The sequence below is a fragment of the Pteropus medius genome, unplaced genomic scaffold, assembly GCF_902729225.1.
Source record: "Pteropus medius unplaced genomic scaffold, Ma_sr-lr_union100, whole genome shotgun sequence".
Classification (NCBI taxonomy): domain Eukaryota; kingdom Metazoa; phylum Chordata; class Mammalia; order Chiroptera; family Pteropodidae; genus Pteropus; species Pteropus medius.
Window position 1 is genome coordinate 12,311,507 of NW_024349802.1, and position 20,210 is coordinate 12,331,716.

The 20,210-nt window shown below is 44.5% G+C and overlaps 1 long non-coding RNA gene across 1 annotated transcript in view; it reads left to right on the forward strand.

Annotated features, from left to right (window-relative positions):
* Positions 1-20,210, forward strand: part of LOC120581482 (uncharacterized) — a 160,964-nt gene that overhangs the window by 16,940 nt on the left and 123,814 nt on the right. The gene's annotated exons all lie outside the window — the stretch shown is intronic.

Genomic DNA, 20,210 nt, shown 5'->3' on the forward strand with positions numbered 1-20,210 from the left:
TTCTGCTGAAATTTAAAGAGTCTGAACAATTCTAAAAACGTGTATAATTACTACTTAAGCAGCCTTGTGCAATTTGGTGGGGCCCCCAGAGTCAAGAGGTTGTAGGAATTTTAAAGCCTATGTAGGTGGGCATAGGGCCATGAAAGTTCCTGGAGCAATGCATGGTAGGAGAGGAAAGAGTGGTATAGGAAGGTAATAAGGTCCAGCTAACAAATTTCAGTAGGACTTTTTGCTGGTCGTTCTTCCTTCAGCAGCAAAGGTGATCCCTAGAAGAACATTTCTACTAAAACAGATCTGCTTACCAATTAAGTGTTGAAACTGCCTTCCCCAGTAACTTCCAGACTGCCAAGAAATAAATTTTAAAAATGCAAGCATGGGGTGAGGGAAACATACCATGACCATAGCTCTTCTTCTGAACTTTGCAACAGCTGGAAGGTTGTGTATGAGTGTGTGTGTGTGTGTGTGTGTGTGTGTGTGTGTGTGTTCAGTAGGCTCAGAAGAAATTTATGGGTGTTATATTTTAGCAAATCATGGTTGAAGCCAGAGTAGGGATCCATGTGTTCCCTAGATATGAAGCCAAGGGAGAACCTTTTATTTATGGATTCAGCAGACAGAGTTTTTTTTTCAATATCTTCCAAGTACAATGATAAAAATTCAGCCTAGAAACCACACAGCATGTTATGGTGTTTACTGGTTTTCCTAGCCATAAAAAAAGGTGTTTCCCAGTTCCCCATCGGCTAGGAGAAATCCTTCCCCACCCTCTCCTGACCAGCCTTTTTCTCTTCCACTAAGCAAGTGAATTTTAAATACCACTCTAAAGTTGTTGGCTGGTGACCTGGAAAATTCCTTTTGTTATGCTGCTAATGGCCCATCAGTTTAAACTTCCTACCCCCAGAAACTTACTTTCTCCTAACTAGACTGAGGAAGACAGGAGCAGAAGTTAAAAAAAAAACATGAAAAAAGGATCCCTAAATCTAAGGGCTTTACAAAGATTCAAGATGGCCAGGCCTGGATGAAGAGAAGGAAGGAATTTCATTTGTCTTGATCTCTGTGTACAGTAGCCAACACAAGGGCATATGTACATAGGGCCTTACTCAAGGACTCTAGATGAAGGTAATAATTTTTGAATGCAGTAATAGCTCAACCATGCAGGATTTGGGTGGACACATGTCTTCTGGAAGACCTCTAATTCTGGAGGCTGAGATTCAGATGTGCGTTTGAGATGTGTAAGCTAGTAAATGTGTGAACGTCGGCGAGCCACAAAGTTCAGTCACTTATCCTATTCGCATCTTGGATCTCATTATTATTATTTATAAAACCAACAATTACCATTGAGTACATGTGCCAGGTACAGGGTTCAATACTTTTCTGTATTATCTCATTTAATTCTCACCAAAAAACTCTGTGAGGTAAATACTATTATTCTCATTTTAGAGCAGAGGAAACACGCTTAGCAAGGGTGGTGGAGCTGAGAATCCACTTGCGTTCTCTGTCTTCTTAGCTCATGTTCTTCTTCAGGACATTATGCTGTTTATAAACTATAAAGATCTAAGAAAACATAAATAAGAGGAAGCATAGAGTGGCCTAACATTTCCTCCCTGGAGCATGACAGGTCACCTTGTGCTCATCATGTGGGCTATTAACTTGCTATTATTAGGTCCTCACTGGAAGGGACAGTTCTGCATATAATGCTAAAAGTGGACCCCTACCCCTAGCTTTTGGGATTCCTGGAATAAAGTTCTGACCACAAAGCATTATTGTTTCTCTTCAGGTCTTGGTCTGTCAGATTCCATTTCTCAGCTTCCGGAACAACACACAGACACACAGGAAAGTCAGAGCTTTTGAACGGCAGTGCCACTCCCTACCTCCAACTAGTACCTTTGTCAGTTTTGCCCTCTCAAATGAGCTTTGTCATCTCCTACATCAGTTGGAGCTGGCAGCTCCCAAACTCATCTTCTATGGGACACTTCCTTACTGAAGGATAGGCAGTTGACTGAGTAAGAGACTGTCATTGGAATGGCAAGCTGAAGAGAAAGCAACTATAGAAGAGCAATGGGACCGTAACACCAGCTAGAAAAATCTACAAAGATGGCATTGCCAGGGGTCTACCCCACAGAGTTCCCACGGCCCAGGATGGGCCTCTATGCTCCCCCTTTTCATATTTATTTTTGTTACTTATAAATAGAAGTAACTTTATCTTTAAAAATTGATACCTGATTGTTGTCATTAATACAGAGAAAGTAAAAGTATACCATTAATGCAACACACTCCCCCGCTCTGCCCCTTAACCCCTGCCCCCATGCATGCGCCCAGTCATCGATAGTAATAGTTTGGAGTCTCGTCTTTCCAGGTGGTTCTGCTGGCTTTGTGAGAGTGGAAGTGTGTGTGTGTGTGTGTGTGTGTGTGTGTGTGTGTGTGGTGTGTGTGGTGTTAACATAAATATCAGTGTGAAGATCCTATTGTGTGCCTTGTTTATATTATCTGCATCTTCTTGGTCTGCCTGTATAGCTCTTTTTTCCTTTTTAACAGCAGCATAGTATTCCACTGTGAAATGGGCCATCTTTCCTTTTTTCTAATCTCTGCTTTAGCAGGTGTTTTACTTCCCTGGGGAACCTGTCTTAGCTCCCACTCATCATGCCCTCCTTTAGGCCTGCCTCATGAAACTCTTCACGTGAGAAGGTGATCAAAGGTGCAAAGGGCAGTGGTGGGCTCCATATAGGAGAGTGTGGGGATGGGTGAGTGTCCTGACCATATTGGGGGACAAAGAAAGTTCTCTCCACTCTGCCAAATGGTTCTTCCCTCTGGTTAAGGCAAAACTGCACATTTTATGGGGATAAACTATGAAAATGACCAAGAGGATCAATGTGGAGAAATATAAAAGGCTGTTTCCTTAGAGTTACACTTCCCCATTTGGCACCTGCACTCTGGGCATGCGTACCTTGGGTCTGTCAGAATGACCAGAGGTTATCCAGGCTAAACCTCTGCCTCTATCCAAGATGTACAAGCAGCCCAGACTTAAGGCAGCCCACGCTCTTCCCTTGGTAGCTACTCTTGTGATTAACAGCTCCATTAGATAGAAATTTGCTGCTTGCCACTCGAAAGGCATTTCAACTTAGAGGATTCAGGCAAGATCACTTATTAGCCGTGTGCTCTTGACCAAATTTTGTAGCCTCTTTGTACCTCAGTTTCTTCATTCATAATATGGGGATAGTAATAGTACCTATCTAATTTGGTAGAGTGTTTCTTTGTAATTAAAAATATATGCACAGCATGTCTCGTGTAGTAGTAGAAGCTAAGCACTCAATATGACTGATTGTACTCTAAATTCAAAAATAGCTCTGAGCTTTAAACCCACACTTTAGTGGTCATCTAGGTCACTGGCTCTCAACCCTGGCTGCACCCGAAGCTCACCCCAGGAGCCTTAAAAATGCTATTGCTAGGCTCCATTACCAGAGATTCTGTTAGTCTAAGGTGGGATCAGGGGGTCAATATTTTAGAAAATTTCCCTGGGGAATTCTGATTTGCACCGGGGGTTGAGAACCACTCGATCTAGCTCAGTGTTCTTACTATCCAGATGAAGAAACAGGCCTAGGGCGGGAAGGGACTCGTTTCAGTTATACAGACATAGCAGAAAGCCCCACGTCTCTCTTACCCTGGATGCCAATTTCCAAGGCTTGTCTATCATGAAGGAAATCTGCTCCCCCCACCCCCTACCCGCAGTGCCTTTCAGGTGATCCAATCTCTTCTCTAATATTATTCCGTGGACCCATCAACTAATTCTTTCTAGAGCTGGCACCTTTTTACCCTTCAGGTCCCAGAGAGGTCTCCCTGTGGAAAGCCACTGTTCTAGAATGTGACCCTTTTACCATAGCTTACAGCATGTGAAGTAATCCTGTTCATCCATTCATTCACTTTGAGAGTCTAAGCCCCCTGGGGGTAGGGACCATTTCTGTCTTGTTACTTCTGCACCAGGCCTAGAATGGTGACCACCGCTTAGTAAAAAAATGCTCATTAAATGACTGAATGAACGAAATCTCAGGAGGGCAGTTGAGTATTTTTTATTTTTCTGGTCCTAGCCATCTGATTCTCATTATTCCTACAGCTCGGGAAGCCTCTGCTTTGGCGTTTTATAAACCTCGTGTGCGTACGTCGACATTTTAACCATAAATCCAGAATTTGGGGGCTGGAAAGTTTGATGTGAGGGGATTCGGGCAAAGGGATAAAAACTACACGGAGGTCCAGAGGCGGGCAGCGCGGCACTGGAGTTGGGGGTTGGGGGTTGCGAGCGGAACCGTCGGGCTGTCGCCCCTCCGGCCCCTGCCAGCCCCCTCGGCGGGAGATGGCCCCGGGCTGCGACATCTATCAGAGGGGTGCGCCGCCGCCCCTCACCCCGCCTCCCGTCTCCGGGCGGGGTCGTGGGGGGACGCCGCGGGGGAGGGGACCCGATGTGATCTGGGTCGCGGCCGGAGGGCTGCTCGGGAGGCCACCCGTGCATTCTGGCCGCGCGCGGCCCCGGAGGTGGCGCCCTGGGGAGGCCGTGGCTATTTTTTTTTTGAGACTTAGGGGAGTGGTGGGGGAAGGGTGCCTGTGTGTGTCCCTTTAAGAGCCGGAGCGCTGCCCCCGCCTCGCAGGCGCCCGGAGCCTCACAAAAGAACAGGATGTTGTTGATTTGTCACCAAACCACAGAGAGGAAATGATTGTAAATTTCCTTTAAACATCCCCACCGCGCTCCGGCCGCCCCCGCTTCCGCCTCCGCCGCCCCCGCCCGGCCCGGCGCAGCGGGGCCTCAGCGCTCCTGCTGGGCGCCCGCTCCCGGCCTCTCGGGCCTCCCCGGCCTCCCGGGCCAGGCCGCAGGCCCCGGCTGGCTCCGGGGCGCCTGCGGGGAGAGAGCCCCCCCGCCCCCCGCCTCCGGCGCGCCCGCCGCTCGCGTTCCAGTTGCTTTCTTTGATTATTTTTTCAACAGCTGCAGCGGAGAAAGGGCTTCAGCTCTTGTGGACCCGAGCGCTGCCCTCTGCTCAGCCTTTTCCTCCTGGAACGAATGGGACCTGGGCGCGGGCGTCCTGGCCATGCCCAGGAAGCAGCGGAGCGCGCGCCCGCCCCCTTTACCCTCATAACCTCCTTGCAGAGGCTGTAATCATTAGTTTTAGTGTTGAGGGGGGCGGGGAACTGAGGCCCAGGGAAGTTCTGTGAGTTGCCAGAAGTCACCAGCTCCTGGACTTCCCCACCCCCGGGGCTCTTGAAATACCCTACCTAGGTTTGGTTCACCCCAGAGCTTATGTTTGTAACCATGGAGCCATACTGCCCCTAGAACCCTCTCGGAATCCTCAGTCATCAAGGGTGGCAGTTTCCATTGGGAAGTCCAAAGCCACAATTACTTCATGAGGAGAGTCTCCCACCATTTCCAGCCCCGGGCACTCCTCTTTCAAGAGCTGCTTGGGTCTCAGCTCCACCTGTGCCTTTCTATATCCATATCGCCCACTCCGCCTACGCACATTGCTTTTTAAGATTTCTGGAAGGCCCTGGTGGAGTTAGTGTTCACTCCCAACCTGCGGCTCATGGCGATTTGGTTGAGTCTGGTCTGTGGTCTAGGGAAGGGTTGCCTTTGCTGCACAGAGTGTTCTTTTGGAACAATTAATGCTTGTGATTCCGGCTTGGCTGCACTGGGCTTCTTGGCTTGAATATTCAAAGCAGCAGCTAATGTACGAGGCACTGTGTTTAGCTGCCTTCACTCATTTAATCCTTACAATAATGGCACCGCCAGATAGGCATTGCCATTACCTCTATACAGATGAGGAAACAGATTCAAAAGGGATGGGGAACTGGACCAGCTCACAGTGCAAGCGAAAGCGACAGGCCTTATTTAATCTCTGCATTCTGATTACTGGTGGTGTCCCTCTTTAGTACTTTATTTGGATCTGATTTTTCGGTTAGGGGGACTGGTAGGGAAGGGATTACAGGATATTTTTGTTGAGTCTTTTGTCATCTCCACCTCTAGGGAGCTTTGATCCAGATCACACTTTCTGAGGAAGATCACCTGAATGGCTGACACTCTCAGGCTGGAATCTTCCCTTTTGGAGCCGTGTGAGGTTCTGAGTGGCTTGGAGGGAGAGGGGGACCTAATGTGGACTCTTGAGTTGTTTCCACTCTCATGGGAAAATGGGATCCTTTAAAAAATTATCTGGTGCTGGATTCCCAAGGCCGACTAGCCCCCTTCTTTCGCAAGAACCTTAATTCTAACTTCTAATTGCTGGTAAGGTGGGTGGAGGTGGGGGAAGGAAGGTTGTGTTTGCCTCTGGATATCATCAGTACCATATAGAACTGCTAATGTTGTGTGCTCACTGTGTGCCATGCACTGTGCCAGGTGCTGTGTGCGTGCTTTCTCATTTGATCCTAAGAAGAAGGATCCTAAGAGATGAAAATCTTCCCAGAGAGGTTGTGCACCTAAGAATGATGGAGCTGGGATTTGCATCTCTCCCAACAGGGTCCCTTGTGTCTGTGCAAGAGGAAGTTATCCAGGCGCCCCAGAAACTGCAGCGCTCGCCTTCCGTCAGTGCAAAGCCAAGAGGGTCCTTGGTGCTGGTGGATTTTGGCTCCTTTGTGTTGCAGCTGTCTGTAGTTCCTCAACTCTGAGCACATTTGTTGATGGATTTCCAGAGTGGAGCGGCTGCGGTATCTCCACCTGTCCGTTTTGCTTTTATAGATTGCCAGTCACTGGGGCATCCGGGTCCTACGCACTTGGGAGGGAAAGCCATCTGCTTAATTGCTTCCATTCCCCAGATGAGGAGTGCAGGGTACCAACAAGTTCAATGTTGGTCTGAGCAGGCAGGCTGGAGGCAGAGCAAGACGGCGGGAGTCAGGGCCCCCGGCCTTGGAGTCAGGGCCCCCGGCCTTAGCCACCACACGGTCCTGGGAAAGCAGGAACCAGAGGGCAGGTGCTGCATGTCTCTTAGACTCAATTTCCTAGCCTGTGAAGAACTTTGGCCTATGTGGTCTCTGATAGCCATTTCAGTCATCATCAGGAGAATAGCTGCTGTTTATTCACTCAGTTAATATTTATTAAACATTCCCTGTATGCCAGGCACTTCTGTATAGGCACTGGAAGTACAGCAGTCAACAAAACAAACTTCTTGGAGTTTACCTGTTAGGCTAAGGAGCTAAAAAAAAATTTAAACATGTATATATGTAAAATGTTAGGTAGCACTTCCTGCTATGGACAACAATGAAGAACATAGGAGATGCAGTGTGTGTATATGAGAGGAGGGTCGCTAGTATTTTATTTTATTTTATTTTGTTTAATTTAATTTAATTTAATTTAATTTTATTTAGGGTGGTAAGGGAAGGCTCACAGATAAGGTGGCATTTGAGAAGGAAGGGAAGGAGTGAGACACAGATTTCTGGAAGCTTCCTATAGGCAGTTGGAATGGCAAAGATGGAGGCCAGGAGATGCGAGTGTGTTACAGAGCACTTACAGTGTGTCAAGCACTGTGCAAAATGCTTTATGTTATATGTTTAACTCTGTTGTTGCTGTATTTTATTTGAAGAAGCCGAGGCTCAGAGAGCTTAAGTGATTAGCTCAAGGCCAAATAGCAAGCAGGTTGTGGAGGTGAAATTCAAATGCTAGTTTTAACCATCATACTGCATCCCACTGAGGGACTCTCCTTTTGGAGGTGGTATTAAATTCATGACTTGGTGCTTTTGATTTCTTGGGGACTCAGTATCAGCAGTGGCCAAGGTGACTCTTGGCCCCTGAGTTGCAGTTTTGGGGAGAGAGCTCAGGGCCTGAAGTTCCTTTTGTGAGTAAGAAGGTAATATGTTTGATGTTGGAAAACCCCATGTTGTGTTTATGGCAGAAGGGGGAAAACACCTTCAGATTAGTCTAAACAAGAGAGATGGGAGAATGGGGTAGCCTGAATCCCTTTGCCCCCTCCTTTGTTTTAATTTCCCCATGATGGGCCCAGCACAGCATGTTGTATTATATAGCGATAATTAAAACACTTGGATTAGTGAACTGAGATTTATAGGGCAAACAGGAGCCAGAGGAGAGAAGGACAGTCATCTCTTTTATTTGCAGGCAGATATCCAAATTGCCACTTGTTTGCTTTTTCTTCCTGACACTATCACCTACTCTGCTTAATTAGATCCCCTTTCCCCCCATGTCATTTCCAATGCCTGCTCAGCCTGCTGCTCAGCAGAGTTTGTGGAGCCGCATACTGAGCCCTTTCCCACAGCCCAGGGAAGATGAGTCAGAAACCTGGCAAACAAAATGCAAAAACCTTTGCATCATCCTGTGGAGCCCGCCTGTCCATCAGCATCCTGGAGCAGGACCAGGAGGGCTGAACCCTGAAGAAGTTCCACACGTTTTTCAGCTCTCCTCAGTTTTCCACTAAGCACCCTCTTCATTGTGGGGGGCACAGAGACTGAATTCCCCAAACATCAGACCACCCCCAATGCACATTCCAAAATCACAGAGAAAGAGTAAAATCCTATCCCCTAACATTTATGGAATATTTTTACTGTGTTCTATAAGTATCAGACTCGAGGAGGATGAGGGGTAGGGTGGACAGGGATGAACAAAATCCCGCCAAATTTTACGGTCTAGTAGATAGGACAGTCAGAAATAGCTAATGATAATTTTTGGACAAATTCATTTGTTTCATAATATTTATCGAGTATCTACTTTGTGTCAGGCAGTATAGGCACAGAGAGGAACACAGCAGTGACAAGACACTAACAAATCTCTGCCCGCATGGATTTCCAGTCTACCTGGATGGGGGAGGGGCAGAGCAGTAAATTCATTGCCAAAATGCCTAAGAACTAAGGAGGAAAGTTATGTGGGGAAGGTGACAAGAGAGTGCTGGGGCTTGTCATTTCAGAGTGAAGTCAGCGAAGGCATTGTAGTGTGGTGGAGACCTACTAGCTGTGTGACCTTTAAGTCTCTGTTGTCAATTGGTCTTAACCTTATTTTTCTCATCTCTAAAGTGGGGCCAATCTTAGACACTTATAAAAGGATTAAATGAGGAAAAAAATATATAAACTATATGTCTCATTAGGGCTCTGTGAATGCTAGCTGTTATTAGTATTACATGCTTATAATAGGGTAATATGGAACTAAATGGTTGTCTAATTACAGATGGGAAAAAGGGTTATTATCCATGTCACCTTTCCTTTACTCAGTAATCACTGTTTGCCCGTACACCAAGGAGATGCAGGAGTGCAGGTGAACTCTTGAAGCCAGAATTAAGATCGGAGAGGATTTAGATAATGGTTTGGTATGTGGGACGTAGGTGGGAATTGGAGGATTGTCAGTATTTTGTATTCTCTTTTTAAAAATTATTTTCCACATGCTTTGTGTTCGCTCTTTTGTTGTTTTCTACAACAAGCCTGGCAGGGAGACTGGGCTGCCCACTTGACAAACGGGAAACCAGGCACAGGATGTGAGTGCCTGGCCAAGGTCACCTCCAGTCTCCAGAGGAGATCTCCTGCCTGTCTAGAGATGAGTCATCCTGGAGCGTTGCTCCCGGGGTGAAATCACAAAGGAAGGAAGGCTTGGATTTATTGCAAGCAGCCAGGGAAGTTTCCTGTTCTTGAGAAGTCTCAGAAACAGTAACTCTTCTACCTGAGGGGACTTATTCTTCCAAGGTCAGCCTCCAGAATAGCCACCAGTCCCCAGAAGATTTAGGGTTGATTTGGGGCGAGGGAGAGGGTATTAGAAAGCCTTTGGCAAAAACAGAGGAGACAGGAAGAAGATAAGAGAGAAAGTGTATAGTGGTTGAAAGCTTGGGCTCCAAGGTCAGACAGATCTGAGTTTGACGGATCTGCCACTTATTAGCTTGGGTAAGTTACAGTAACCTTCTCTGAGCCTCAGTTTCCTCATTTGTAATGTGGGGGAGGAAGAAACTTTCCTCTATCCTCAAGATTCTTTTGGCCGGTCTAATTACAGGGACCCTGTAGAGTCAGAGACCCCACGTACATGAGAGATTCAAAGACAGAAAGGGAAAAATGAGGTATACATGACATTCTAAGCCAAGGATCAACTTGGGGCATCACAGGGACAGAAGGTCATTGCAAGACAGTAAGAAGAACAGATATTCAGGAATTAGAAGTTTGCTCTGCCCTATATATAGGTAGGTCAAAAAAAAAAAAGTTATTTCTGGTAGTCTCCTATTATAGGTAAGGCCCCTTATTCAAATTCTTCTAGGTAGTTAAGGGGAGATAGAAGTTTCTATTGAACCTGCAGAGTCTCGGTTGCCTTAGCTCGAAATAATCTGCAAATCACAGAGGCACATCTTGAGGTGACTCTGAACCCCTACAGTTAAATCGAATAGTAACAGTACCTAACTCACAGGTTGTTGGGAAAGTAAAATAAGATGTTAAGTGCCAACTGTTTAGGACAGGGCCTGGCAATAGGAGGCCCTTAGTAATACAAGTTGTTGTTATTGGAGAAGAAAAGGGGACTGTGCTGGGTGAAGAAGAGGGGGTCAGAGGGCCCCCAGGTTACTGCATCCCTTCCCATGCTGGAGCATTTAAATGAGGTTTTGATGAAGCTCTTTCCACCTGAGGCATTTAGTCAGTCACACAGTAGATGTGATCTTAGCTCTCTAGGAGTTTATGCTGGGACCAGCAGAGCCGGGCCAGACAGGCATGCAATGTATTCCCGTCCTGCTCACCCCCCGCCACCCCCGGCATCATGGTTCAGTGGGCATGGCACCTGGGAGAGTCCCCCTCAGTTCTTCCTCTCCCCCTCACCTTAACCTCGCTTCTGTGGCTCAGACCCAATTCAGCCTGTCTCTGTTGACTCCATATAACGAAAATAATTGAGCCTTTCTCCACTGATAACTATCTGAGAACAACTCAAGTAACACCCCAAGTCATCTGCCTCTGAGTGAACACACCACGCCTGCTGCAGAGTGTCCTGCAGGAGACTGGTTCCTAAACCCGGGCAGCAGGAACCCACAGGCTACATGTACTTTCGATGCCCCCTGACACCCTATTGGACAGCCTTGTGGTTTGCTGAAGGATGTCTAAGGGTTCTGAGATACAAAAACAAACAAACAAACAAACAAATACTTCTACACATTTATCCAAAATATTAATTATTATGTTCTCCAATTATGAATTTGCCCTTTATCCTCTGGCCTTACTTCCTCATCACTCTTTGCCCCTATTGGTTGTAGAAGATTTCGTTAAGAAAACAGATAACAGATGGGGATGAAAAGTTACATGGGCTTGGAATGAGGGGAGTTACAGAGGCTCCATGTTTTTCTGATTTTTATATAAATTGTCCCAAAAGCAGACCTCATAGGAACAGTGCCTCCCAGCATGAGCAGGAAGGGCAGGGTTATCAACTAGAGGAACCTCATTTAATTGTATTTTTCTAGTCAAAAGAATGATTGTGTTTGTATATTTTATTAAGATATGATAACAATCTGAAAAGAAAAAAACCAAACAAATCCATGTCTTTTTATCTCCAAAAGGACTCTGCCCCTTTGCTGGGTTCTGTTCTCATCTTTGTCCTTGAGCACATGCACACGTGCACATTATGTGAACTCTCTCGCTAGGGGCTTGGGTTGTGCTAAACCTTTTACATATTTTTCACCAAATTCTAGCAATAATTCTAGAAGGGAGGAATTATTATCCACATTACTTTGATGAAGAGACTGCGGGTCCAAGAGGTCGTGTGGCCATAGTTGACAGAACTGGGATTCAAACCCAGGTCTGATTCCAACCAAACTCTGCAAACTTGTAATAGACATGATTTTTGTGACTGTGTTTTTTCACTCAGCACTATATTACAGAAGTTTCCCCATGTTCCTATATAGTTCTCCTAATTATTATTTTAAAGAGGGACATAAGATTTCCTGAACCATGATTATGTAGTCATTTTCTCCTTTGGGGCATTTGTGGGCAAGGTCATTGGCTAATGGCTTCTGAGCAGTGGTGGTAGTAAACGGACACAGCATGGGAGGATCGAAAGTTTGGGCTGTTGGAAGCAGAAGCATGCCACAGCTGAGAGGAGAACACAGAGCTGCACCCCCCAACCCCCTTACTCGTTTTTACATTAGACTTGAGTTTGCAGCCCTGCGCTGCTTGGCCATTATTTCAGCTGTGTGAATTGGTGTGAGTGAGGGTGGCAGGGAAAGATCAATCCTCTCGAAGTAGACAGAGGAAGAGTTTTTATCCCTACTTTACACATAAGGAAACTGAGTCTTGGGTCGGTCAAAAGACTTGCCAGAGCTCAGCTCTGAAGATGGAGAACAGAGTGTTGGCCTTTTGCCTCCTGGTGCCTTTCTCTTCCGTCAACCTCACGTTTGTTTCCCCCGCTCTGGTTCGTCTCATCCAGACTTGTCTTCCTGATACATGGGAGATGCTCCTCGAGAAAGCCTATGTGTGCGAATGCATATTAGATACAGATGTTACAGCAAGCTGGACCCATGCAGATGAGTTCTTTCTGTAGAAGGGCAGAGTAGTTGGCAAAGAAAACCAGAACTTGTTTCCTAAAAATTCTCCAGTAGAAAGTGAGTTTTGTTTTGTTTTGTTTTGTTATCTCCCCTCCCATAAGGGAGATAGTGGCTAAAGTTCCTTCTTTAAATCTTCAAGATTTAAAGAGGGCACTCAGATTTCTGACTGGAGAAGTGCCGTGCTGCTAGAAACACCTTTTTTGAGTCCAAGTAGTGGTCATTGCAGTTTTCTTTCACAGTAGAAAGACCTTGAGTCCCTTAAAAGGGCGTTTGCAAACAGCATCAAATTCTTAGAATGATGACAGTTTTAAAAGAAGAAGAAAAAATATAAAATAAAAGAAGAAGAAAACATTGTTTTTGTCAGCTCTGCAGCTTATCGATGTAAAGCGAAGATTAAGATTTGTTTATGTGAATAGATCATTTTTTTGAGGTGGATGTTATAAAAATATTTTTGCTGATGGAACCATTTCCACCTTCACAATCATAACACACACACACACACACACACACATACACACACACAAACACACACACACAAAGCCCATAAAACCTTTTTCTGGAGCAACCAGAAAATGAGTGAATCCCTGAAAATACAAATCTGTGGTATTATCTTTGCATATTAGCAAATTCTTTAAGCTTTCAAATACTCTGTTTTGGACCAAGTCTGCTGTTAATTAGTTTAACATTTTCTTTTGATTTATGCCTTTTCTAGACTCTGTTTCTCTTCACTCACTCTGAGCCAAGCTTGTGCTCCTACCTTGTACTCACTGTGGCCTTGAATCCTTACAATCCACCCCCCCGCCCCACCTCTGCCCCCTGCTTGAAACAGTCGGGGCTCCTGTGTGCCTCACTCTATGAACACACTATGAGAACAGCTCCCCTAGAGTTTTGCAATATGAGGACCCTAGAGGTATAGTTATGAGTGATAACCAAACTCTGAAAGGTTTCCTAATGGGAACTTAGTGGCAAAGGCAGAATTTGAATCCAGGTCTAGATGACCCCATACTGTTTTGCCTTGAATTAGCAAGTCCCTTCTCTAGGGTAGGCACCTTCATGGAAATGCCAAGGTGGGTCACACTGTTTCCTCTCTTCAAAATACTTGCAATCCAAGGCGGGTTGGGGGGTCATCTTTTATTGTACAGAAACGGGTTAATTTGTAATCCTCATTTTACAGATGAGAAAACTGCAATTGAAGAGGTCAAGTGACCAACTCAAGGTCATACAGCTCTGATGTGATAAGACTTTTATTAGGTGGCTGTTGCTGGAAGCTCTCAGCAGTATGAGACACTTATGTGGACCACTTCATTCCTACATGCCAGGCAGGTGAAGGTCAGGGCTGTACCCTTAAAGGTCACACTGAGGCCAAGATGTCAAGTACCCCAAAGGTCTGTGCTCAGTGCTCCTGGACTGAGTAGATATTTCAAATCAGATTTACCCCTAAACGATGACTTTAGGCTTCTGGATCCATGGCCTTCCATGCAGCAGAACTCATGGGCTCACCCATCTCTTACTGTGGGGAAGGGTCCTTGCTTTGGCGAGTGGGCTTGGGAGACCTCTCATCCCCAAAGAGTTTACAGTAGGACAGAGGCCACTGAGGACCCACTGGCTTGAGCTGTGCTATAGAGGAATATATGCTTTAGGCTGTACAAGCCAAGGCTGAGGACCCACTGGCTTGAGCTGTGCTATAGAGGAATATATGCTTTAGGCTGTACAAGCCAAGGAAAGTCTGCTCAGTTGGGAAGTGGCATCAGGCTAACACTGTCTCTCCCACAAAGTGCTGGAAACTGTTATCTAAAGCAAACACCAAATTCAGCTGGAAGGGACTTGAAACATCAGGGCCCACCTCCTTATTTTTTAAATGAATTTATTTAAGTGATTGACAGTAACAATAACCAAATAACATTTATTGAGCACTTACCCTGTGCCAGGCACTATGCCGAATAGTCTTCATATATTAACTTGTTTAAAAATGGGACGATATAAGAGGGATATGTCTCCCTCCCATGCCCGGGTCCCTTCCATAGAGGCAGCCACTATTGCCAACACTGTGTATCTTTACCAATGTCCTCTGTGCATGTACAGATATTTCAATCTCATTTCTTTATCCCTTCAGCTTTAAATATGAGGAAACTGGGCTCAGGGAGGAAACACAGCAAATCGTAATAATGGTTCTTATTCTATGTGGAGGGCACTGCGCCGGGCACTGTGTGATTTCGAATCCTTGCTACAACTCTGCAGAATGAGCTGCATGTATTATGTAGAACAAATGCTCCAAGCCTTAGTTTACCTCACTGGGTGACTGAGGATTAAATTAGATAATCCATGTAGAGGGATTTTTCAGAGGTCCTGGCACGTCATAACTGCTCGGGAGATGGAGGCTGCAGGGGAAAATCAGGGTTTTTATGAGGCCCTGAAGCTTGTACAATTTGAGGGCTATCTTTAAGAGAAATACTACAAAATTATGAATCCAATATTAGGAATATAAACGAATATTTATTTAGAGAGAGAAAAGAACTTCATTAACTTATACATTTTAAAAGCCAACAAATAACTCAAACCCTATAAATTCCAGAAAAATAACAGAACATTTTTATTAAATAATTGCCTGACACATCTCTACCATACTTTTTATTTCTATATTTTCGGGCCTCATACTCTTTGATCACTTCATATGATGACGGTTTTCTAAAATAACTTTCTATAAAGAGAATAAAAGAAATGCAGCATTTTCTCTAGCATAGTTGTCAACATTTGTTTTATATTATTGACAGCTTAGATACAGAAAATGAGCAAATTCACACACCCCCTGTAATATTACTACATGTTCTATAAACAGAGAAATTTCAGGAAATTCTATTTTGTACTATTCCTATCAAAAATTAATAAAGAAGCTGTGGTCCAATATAATTATATACATCGAGTACATTTCTGCCAGAAGAGAACTTCCATTTTGATTAGAGGAACTGATCTTTTACTTAAAATTTTACAGGTCTAATAATTAGAACCACTTCTAACAGACTGGCATCTGACTCTGTCCGTTTTAAACCCTTCTCCTCCTTTACCATACACTTTTGTGTTGGGCACTGTAGGACATTTCACGTAGCAATTCAACTGCTGATCTGGCGTCAGGAACTGGGTGGTAGGCGCTTGGATATACCGGGTGGTAGGCACTGGGAGCGCGCCGGCACTGGAAGGTTAGCAGTCACCCAGCATATAGGCAGGTGATTGTGAACCACATAAATACATCCTGCTAGACTCACACTCAATGTCCCATCAACTTGACTCCCTGAGGCCACCCTAACATCATACCCAGGAGGGCAAGAGCGACAGAGGGGAACTGCAGTGGGGAGGGACCATACTCTTTCCAGTTGTGGTTAAGACTTGATTTTGGTCTTGATTTTAGAGAAACCCAAGACCGCGTTTCTTTGTAGCTCCTTGGAAGGAGCTACTGCAAACAAGCGTTCTGAAGCCACAGCTCGATGAGAGTCACGGTGTACCTTGTTAGCTGTTGTTAGTGTTTGTGGTGAAGAGCAGTGTCATTTGAGAGAGAAACATGCAGCCCACTTAGGAGCCGTATGACCTCATTGGCGTGTTAGTTCCTTCCATAAACCTGGGTTCCTCAGTAGTAAGCATGACACTGTTATTAGGACCTACTTCACTGGGAATGTAAAGTCCATGAGAGCAGGCGTGGTCTGATTGTTTCTTGCTGTGTCCATGGTGTCCAGAACACATAGCCCCACTCAACAAATAACCCGTTTTGCAGATTTAATGAAATGCAGGGTGTTGGGTGTTTAGCCCCAGGCTCTCAGAAAAAGGGAAACTATAAAAACTATGTATGGTGTCAGATGGGTACTAGATTTTTTGGGGTAATCACTTTGTGAGATATGTAAATGTCTTATCACTGCATTGTACACTTGAAACTAATATAATATTATACACCAATTGTAATTTAAAAATTAAAAAAATATTAAAAAAAGAAAAAAGGAAACTGAGGCACAGAGAGCTTAAATTCCTCCCTTTCTTGTACTCTACACTGCCTCTGCTCAGAGCCAGCTGAGACGCTGGGTCATTGGACCTCCTTTCCTTCCCGCTGATCTTCCCATGTGAGCCAACTAGGAAGGGAACGCTTAACTCACTTCCTAGTGCCTGAAATAATCATCTGAATTATTCCCTCCTTTGCGGTCATGAGCCAGGGTCCCTGGGTCTCATCTCTGGAATTCTCTCTGATCCATGGAATCCACTGTTCCAGAGACTCCCTAGCTTCTTCCCCTCCCTGACCTGACCTGGGTCCCTGGGAATGGTGGGAGGCAAGGAGACAATTAGAAGAACAAAGGTGAATGGTTTTGAGCCATAAAATAGTGAGCCTGAAAAACAAGTTTGAAAGATGAATGGCTTTGGGGCTCCCAGAGCCCAGCAGGGGCAACCCTCGGAATTATTGACATTCCTGCCTAAGAACTCTGGGAGGCCCCTGATGGGCTGGAACACCCTCCCTCCCCCGCCTGGCCTGCACAGCTCCCCTCAATTCTCACAGGTTCTTGAGAGCAAAGCCAGGAGTTACCCAGTGCCGCAGAACTTTGGAGATGAGGCCAGAGGGCCACCTCGGTCAGTTGTCATCTTACCATCATGTGACAAGAGCTGTAGTCTAAGGAGCCAGGTGGCTACAGGTGGTCACTCCAGCAGACATGCAGAGCAGGTGACGAAACTCCAGACTGGACCCCACAGATGGAGTGTTCCTCTTTGTCTTGTTTCTCCTCTGCCTGGTGGAGATCTCCTGCCAACTTCTGTACCATCTTCCCCCTTCGTTTACTATAAGCTGTCCTGATGGGATAGGCCTGTGCCCAGGGTGTTTCCCCTTTTTACATGCAGCAGAGGGAAAGGATGAGGGTGCTCCCTCCTCCTCCCTTGCTCCACATTAAGACAACTGGGATATTGCAGCCTTTGCTTCCAGCCCATTCTCCCTCCAGCCCTGGGATAATATTTAGATTCAAATGCAGGCTCTGATTTCCACCCAGGAAAAAAAACAGCTTCTATTGAAAATTTTTTTGCATGTGAGAGAGAGGAAAGTGGCTGGGCCTCACGTGGGCCCCCTTGAGCTGCTCTGGAGGGTGTTAGGGAATAGTGAGTGTGTTTTATTTGTGGTTTTCGAAGTTGTCCCAGGGCTGTGTCCAGGTGACTGAAGGCCTGTCAGAGCTGAAAATGTCTCCTTCCTTTTAGAAAAGACAAAGAGATTAGGTGTCCCAGGGACCTGAATAAATGCAATGCTGGTGGTTTTGATTGAGGTTTCATTTAGTAAAGGTGACTGCAAAAATGAGGATGCCAAAGACTCTGCCCTCCATCATTGTGAAGACACCTGGAGACAGGAGGGCATACACCTTTGGCGAGGGTATAAATTAAGTGCAGGCTTTTGGAGGGAAATTCGGCAACATCTTTCATAAAAAATGAGCGTGACCTGTGATGCAACAATTCCATGCCTTGGATACTATCCTAGAGTGATGCTCACCCGTGTATGCAGAGACCTAAGTTCAAAAATGCTCACTGCAGAAAAAGGAGGACATCACCTATGTGTCTCTCAGCAGGGGACCAGCTCAAAAAATTATGGCTCACCAAGTGATGCAATATTAGATGGCCATTAAATAAAAGAACAAGGTAAATAATGGCAATAGCCAACACCACACATACACTACTTACTCTACACACTATTCTAATATTTACAACATTAATTCATTTAATCTTCACAATTCTTTAGTTACTATTATCAGAATATTTTTATAGATTAGAACAGAGATGTTAAGTAATTTGCCTGTGGTCACACAGATGGTAAGTAGGGGAGCTGGGCTTCAAGCCTGCTGGCCCCAGGGTCTATAACCACCACATAAATGTCTGTATGTGCAAGATATGAACAGATGCCCTTTACTTGTTATGAAGTGAAACACTCAAGTTGCAGAGAAACAGAGTGTGATCATATTTATGTAAAAAAAAAAAATGTGTATGTGCGCATGTGAATACATCACATACATTCATAAAAGTGAAGATCCGGAAGAGTACCTATCTATTCAGTAGTTCCCTCCAGGGAGGGATGTAAGATGGGCGTATGTAGAGAAGATTTTTTTTTTAAACTTTTATCTAGATATGGTTGTATATTTTCTTGAACAAGTGCTTTTGGCATTTTAGAAACAGTAAGCTTGAGCATACTATCAAAGTGACAATGATAATATAATAAAAATTTACTTTCCATTTCTAAGTAGTCCTTAGAAAGAAGAGACATGCTATAATCATGGGCTCAGAGTAATCCTCTTGACCAATTCCAAAGTAATAGTTGTGGAGCCAAGCCTAACAGGCAAGTCTTCCCACAAATTAGATGAAGGTGGTCCAAGGAATTGTTCTTCCGGCTGGCTGAAAGGCATCTTGAGATAATTATTCATATTCTCATTACTCCCCGAAAGTCTTGCCTCCTCTTGGAAGCCTGGGCCGAGACATTGGAAGAGTAATGGTGATGTTCTTGACACACAGCCCCTCCACATTCCATCTTTACTCCCCCGCCCTCCTGTATTTCCTGTGTTCACTTAATGCATTATTGCCCCTCAAGCAAATATTCCAGGTACTTGGACCTTTGTTTAATCACTGTCCCTTCAGAGTAATCTTATGAAAATGGACTCATGGTGTTTTGCATTTTTAGATACTTTACAATATGCAGATCTTATTCCCATTTCATTGTTTCTGGTAACTGAGGATGGTGTCTTGTCACTGTAATTTACTTTGTACAAAATCTCTTAGAGTTAAACCAAGCAGGGACTTAGGAGAGGGTCTGATGAGGAAAATGAGGGCTATCAAAGTTTTAAAAATCCCCATTTTTAAATCCCAGTGTTTAAGTATTCATTTGTGAAATGCGACCCATCACTGAGAATATTGAAAAAGCCATAACAGCTTTACTTATTGTGTCAGATCAGAAAGCATCCAGTGTTTCTACATGTTTTCTTATTTTAATTCTTGAAGCAAGTTTAGAGGATAATTTTTATCTACTATTATCTCCATAAGGAAGCTGAGGCTCAGAGAAGTTACATAAAGTCCTCAAATTTATATACATGGAAAGTGGGAGATGGATTTCTCACCCAGGTCTGTCTGTCTACAAAAGCTGAGTGCTGAGCACTCAACAGAGGAAATAATAAAGAAAAAAAAATAGCTGTGAGGAAAATAAAAGTTTTACTCAAATACCACCTCCTTAACATGCTGTTAGCAATTTAGGTTTATTTCCTTTGTTTTGTTTATCTAAACAAAACTAAATTTAAAAAGCAACTTGGTAATCCGAGGCTATATAATGTGTTTTTACCGTTTTCCTTTTTCACTAACGTTATCATAACTATCTTCCCTGTTGCTTTGTGACCTCATTTTAAATCGCATACTTCCTCCAACTCAATAGTAAACACACACACACACACACACACACACACACACCCCTAACAACCTGATTAAAAATGGGCTAGAGCTTGAATAGACATTTCTCCAAACAGGACAAAGAGGCCAACGGATATATGAAAAAAATGATCAATGTCATTAATCATCAGGGAAATGCAAACCAAACCATAATAAAATGTTACCTCACACCTTTCAGGATGCTATTGCAAAAAAAAAAAAAAAAAAAAGGACAAAAGAAAGACAAGTATTGGTGAGGATGAGGAGAAATTGGAACACTTGTAGACTATTGATGGGAATGCAAAATGTTGCAGCTGCTATTGAAAACAGTACAGAGATTTA